A 6,000-nucleotide genomic window follows, 5' to 3' on the forward strand; every position below is an offset into this window, starting at 1 on the left:
TAGTGTGAACTGGATGATCTGGGTAGAGATGGAAAAAACCCCTACAAATAGTTTTCTGTGGGTATGTTAGAAACAACTCAGAAAAATCCTGAGTTTGGTCTCATCCTACATTATTAATTACTATTCTAATGGAAGATTAAGCTCTTTAACACAAAAACTTGCTCACATTAAAACAAGAGAGGCCCAAATGACTAAAGTCAGACTAACTAGCCAAAAAGGCCAGAAATGCCTTAAGGTTTCGACCATTCCTAAATAAAGACAATGCAGATTTGATGTTGTATCTTAAAGGTACATAAACTACAAAGAACCAGCTCTTGCTTCAAAATCCTAAATAGGTTCATTAAAGAGAAGACTTTAAAACAAGAGGTGTGTCAGGAACAGTCAACAGAACACCTGCCAAATGTACAGTTACTCAACAATATAGAACTATTTTCCTTCTGTTTAAATATAAACATTATGAACAGATTGTTCTTGGCATAAAAATGAGTTCGGAGCAGAGTAAAAAAAGTTGCATTCCCCAATCTTCACTTTTGGTGAGCAGAGATAAAAAAAAGATTGAAGTAATATCAGAAGTTTTATTTTCATGTCTGAACTGAGTCATTCACATTTTTGGCAATGTTACAAGTTTACTGCAGCAGCACAATTTGCTGACTTATCTATGTATTTTGCTACCCTTTTCTAAAAAACAGAAACTTACAGGTTTCATAAAAACAGTAACTTACAGGTATCTTATCTTTTTAAGGCTTGCTAAACAACTATGTTCTTTGAAGGTTCCAGTAACTTTAACCCGAAACTGATTTTGAAGATGTTATATTATCCAGAAAAGGAAAGGAATGTATCCAGACTTGAACAGTTTTGTATACAGATGGCTCACGATCTGTGCTACCACCATGTTAAACCCATCTTTCTAACTATAGGTCCAGTCCCGCAAAAGTGGTAATAGTTCACAACTTTAACTGCTAACAATGGAGTGTACAGCACCCAGAACTTGGTAAGACTAAAGGTGCACCAATATATCAGTCACATATTGGATTGACACTGATAAAAGGAAAATTAACATTATCGGCAACTGGTTCTTTTTGGCCGGTGTAGCCAATAATATCACCGATAAACATCACATGCATGCACACAGCTACGGCATGCATGCAGCCAGGAGTCAGCCCAGCAGCTTGGAGAGCAGCATCCAGCTGGTAAGTCTGGGTGAGGGAAGGAGTGGGGCAGGGGCAGACACTGCCCAGCCAGGAGGAGGACAGAGCTGCAGGCAGCTCATCTGGGGTGTGTGTGGAGGTGAATAGCAGGGACATGGGGGGTAGGTAGTGCCATGCAGCTGCATAACCCCCAGGAGAGGTATAGGAGGCATGTGCACCCTGGATTTGTGCATGAGGGAGAGGTAGGCTGCCTGCTGTGGTCTCTGGGCCAGGGGCTGCACTGGCCTCTTCCCAGCTGAGCAGGGACTGGGCTTGGGGTAGGCAAGGGCACTGCTGAAAGAAGTGACTATGGAGTGAGCTACAGCTACCTCAAAATTCCCTGCAGCCCTTGCTCCCAGAGCTGCTGCCTCCTGCCCCAAGCCCAGACCCCCCTGCCAGGAAGAGGCCAGCACACCCCCTGGCCTTGAACCCGCAGCTGGCAGCCCACCACACATCTGGAGGGCACAAGCACCCCATGATTCCGAGCATGTGTGTAGTGTCAAGGAGTTGCTGTGCGCCCCCCCACCCCAGTGGCTCCTGGATGAGCAGCCCACGGCTCCATCCCGCTCCCGGGGTCACATTCACCGCCCTGGCTGGGCAGCACCTGCCCCTGCCCCTCTCTCTCCCTCATTGTGGAGGCCTCGATCTTCCCCCCACTGCCCCTTCTCCCCACACTTACCAGCCAGACGCTGCTCTCCAAGCTGCCAGGCTCCATTCCTGTAAATCGGCTATTGGATGAGTATAGACCAATATGGCTGGTTAACAATCAGCCACTGGTATTGGCCATGAAAATCTTTACTAGCCCACCCCTAAGGAAGACCACACCTACACATCCATTAAAGATAAATAGCCCTTACAGTATGACAATTGACAGCTAGTCCATACGTTTCCCCCATGCTAATAATGAAAGAAAGTTTATCTTCACTTAACTGAAGGCTAAAAGCATTTGTGGTTTAACACTTCTATATTGTCACTTTATCAAGAAATGAATGCTTCACATCATACAAAGAAACCAGGGATTTGAGGTTTGATGCCACTCTTCTCCCTTGCACACAAAAAGACATTAAAAATGTCAAAATACGGTCTTCTCTTGAAGGTTTTCCTTCTGTCCACCCCTGCAACATAAACCTTACCTCTAGAAACCTCCAAATTCATTCTAAATATTTACAGTTTAATTTTTGCAAAATGATCTTACTGCTATAAAAAGAAATAGAATAAAGGATTTCAAAGATCACCTTCACTTTATAACTTTAACTATTTTATGTATATAGAGAAGGCTAATGGTTGTTATTCTGCATTCATATAGTATTCTCAATAATAGGATCTCAAAACTATTTACCAAGATTAAACTTGCATAAGCCTACACAGCAGGAAAAGACAAATGGGAAATAATGGTACAGGTTATACAACTTGCTCAAGGTCACTCAGTCAACCAGCAGCAGTCTCAAATGGTCCTGACTATGTCCCTCCCTCCCAAAAAGCAACTCTCTCAACCTGTTGTGTGGGGTCTAGCACATGGTATTTTCTGGCTCATTTGACAAGAAATTTTGCATTAGTTTTGAAATGCATATAAATTGCATTCACTCCAATGTGATCGACATGGAGAAAACAGCTCTAGATACCAATACATTGGTAGAGGTTATGTGAAGAGAAGCAAAGTTATACAAGGTTATTTTTCTTTATGATTGATACATAAATTATATAAACTGGCTGGGAATAAAGTTAGGCTGCAAATTTGAAGGTTCCTAAACATCACAAGAATAAGATTCTGCAACAACTTTCCAATAAGAGAAATGGGTGCAAAAAATCTAGTCTTCAAGATTAAGCTTGAGCTATTTATGAAAGGGATTGTACAACGTGGTTGCCTGTGATAGCAGGAGGCAGGACTCAATGACCCAAGAGGTCCTTTGCAATCCTACTGCACCTTATAAACTGACAAAGTAAACCTGTCTTGCGTGCTCCCAGGTCCTTCATTCAGAGCCACAAATGCAGCCAGTTACTAAATTGCCATTTCACATCAGTTTAAGTCCAGCTGCTTTAGACTACTGCAGGACTATTCATAGAAGACTTATTCATAGAGATGTTGGAATAGCTTGGGAACTCTCAACACCACAAGATTTCAAGAAAAAAAATAGTATCTGACACTGAGAATTCAGCTATTATCACCTAGTGTAGAATGAACCGGGGGGGCGGGGTGAGGATGAGCACTGGTCCACACCCTGGATGACCGGCATGGACCTAGCTCCATGGGCCAGATCGGGTCCATGGTTTCCACTCCCACACCCGCACAATGTTGGATCCACTGCTCGTGGCACCTGATCCAACCAGTTAGCCAAATGAGACACCTGCTCCATGGCTGGAGTGGACACTCAGTCCCAGTCTAGCCAGGGCAGGCAATGGATGCAACACATGGGGGACCCATGCGCTCCTCACCCTGCACAATGGATCCAGAGGGTGCCACATGCAGCATGCACCCCAGACCAATTAGACTGTGCAACACTTGCAGCATGCATCCTGTTCCAGCTGAAACAAGTACCCATGCAGCACACACTCTGGGCCCTCTGCATGGGACAGGTCTGGTGTGCACCACGTGGGTCAACTATGAGACCCAGGGGCAGCATTGGAGGCTGGCCATATCTTTGACATCAGTGCTTTAGACCAATCTGCCACTGAGGTACCGAACTGGGTGTCAGCAGGTCTGGGTCCTATTCCCAGCTCTGAGAATGATTCCCTGTATAACTTCCAGAGAAAGGGTGGGCAAAGAGATGGGGCTCTTAGACTTCAGCTGACATGCTTAAATCCTTCAAATCTAATTCAACCACAGGCTTCCTGTGTGAGCCTAGGCAAGTCCTCGATCCTGTGCCTCAGGTCCCCATCTGTAATGCAGGGGCAATACTTCCCTTTTTTATAGGGATAACATAAGAATAAAAGCAAGTAATGCTTGGCCCTCAGATATTAATGGTAATGACCACATAAGCATCTAAATAGACATAGAAGCCTCTGACAGACATGGAAAAAAACCCTACCAAAAAAAATCCCAGTGCTTTACTGAAAGAGGCATCACATTGGTTTGATCTATGCAACGTCTCTATAGATCAGGCAGTTCAGCAGGGCTTTTTGGCACTTTTATCTGAAGCCGATTCAATCAGCGCACGATCTATACAGACGCTGGGAGATCCGGGTTAAATTAATGTGATACCTCCTCTGGGCACGTGCTGTGCCAGGTGCAGGAGCCTAACAAGCTGAAAATAAAATACTGTGTTTTTTTCCCCGTGCTGGTAAGCAGCCAAAGTGAGAGCAGACAATGACAATTTCACAAGGTGATGGAAGAGCTTAGCTTAAAGCACAATTTAAGACGCTAATGTTCTATGCATACATATGTAGGATACATTTAATACAGACCAGTTAAAAAAAAAAAAAGGATTTGTTAGTCGGACATCATTCGTTCAGTGTTTTCATTTCTCTCAACTCCAGAAACAAACGTCTAAGCAGCCAGTTTAATTTTGTTTTAGCCACCTTCATTTGCAGAGCACGAACGTGGCAATATTTGCAGTTGAACACTGCAGGGAATTGCATTTTTAAATCAATTTGATCATTTTACTTAAAAAAAAAAATATATATATATATATATACACACACACACACACATATCTTTGCAATTCTTCAGGGCTTGTTTAAAATGCCCCCACCCAGTTTCAGAACACAGGCCAAAATTTAAATCTCGTAAATCGCTCTCAAAACCCTCAGGGGAAAGAAACAACCTCAAAACCAAACAACTTGGATTATTTCTTGGAGCTCCCAGGAGCCTCTCCTTGCTCCTCGTATTGTCAGGATATGTGTTAGATGCAGAGTTTGGTCATTTCAGGTTTTTGCATGGTTCCCCCCCCTTGCTTTACCCAGGGCAGCTGATAGTCTCAAGTAGAGTTTAGGATGCTGCACTGATTGTAGAGGATAGTTTAGGTGGGCCTGACCCTACCCCAGACTGACCTCAGCCGCCTCCAGCTGCCCAACCCCCTTCCCTCCATCACAGCTGAGGCCGCCCCCAGTCCCCTCCGCGGTCCGTTCGCCTGCAGCCAATCGGCAGAAACACCTCAGAGCCCGCCTCCTCGCCGCCCGCCAATCAGCGCGGGCGAGACCGCGCGACCAATGGGAACGGAGCTGGCTCGCGCAGGGTGGGGGAGGGGAGAGACACCACCCTACTCCGAGCCCCCGGGCCGCGCGGGTGGGTCTCGCACCGCCCAACCCCTCCCCCTTCCCCTGCCACACTCACCGGCCCGGCCAGCGCCGCCACCCCCGCCCGGAGCACCGAGGGGAGAGGGACGTGCCGCCGCTCTACCTCCCGCCCGGCTGAAGGGAGGGGGTGGGGGGGTGCTTGAGCTGAGCGAGCGCGGAGCGGCCGAGAAACAAGATGGCGGCGCCTCCGTGAGGCGGCAGCGGGGAAGCTCCGCCCCTTTCCCCCTCGGGCTGCCGCATTGCGCGTGCGCGTGACCCGGTCTTAGAGTCTCGCGAGATTTCTGTGGGGCGAGGGGGGGTGTCCCCCCCACCCCAGTGCGGCGGCGGGAGAAGAGGGACATCCCCAGTCTTGACCTCCGAGTTCTGGGGCGGGGGACCCCAGGAGTCCTGCTAAACTTAGCTCTTTCCTTTATATGTATGTGTGTGTATGTACACACACCCAGTTTATACACACACACGCATACACACAGTTATGTACGTACATATGCATACGTGCATACACATACAGATACATAGACTCGCACATACATGTACACACACATATATATGCATGCGCACACATACTTGTGCACGTGCACAC

At 46.7% G+C, this 6,000-nt stretch overlaps 1 protein-coding gene across 1 annotated transcript in view; it reads right to left on the reverse strand.

The window, feature by feature from the left end:
* NFYC (nuclear transcription factor Y subunit gamma) overlaps nucleotides 1-5,630 on the reverse strand; it is a 58,884-nt gene extending 53,254 nt beyond the window's left edge. The window contains exon 1 of the mRNA XM_090057950.1: nucleotides 5,458-5,630. The gene's annotated coding sequence lies outside the window, so the exon portion shown is untranslated. The remainder of the gene's footprint in view (nucleotides 1-5,457) is intronic.
* Nucleotides 5,631-6,000: the final 370 nt, after the last annotated feature.

The sequence above is a fragment of the Crocodylus siamensis genome, chromosome 7, assembly GCF_052110815.1.
Source record: "Crocodylus siamensis isolate JL-2025a chromosome 7, ASM5211081v1, whole genome shotgun sequence".
Taxonomy (NCBI): domain Eukaryota; kingdom Metazoa; phylum Chordata; order Crocodylia; family Crocodylidae; genus Crocodylus; species Crocodylus siamensis.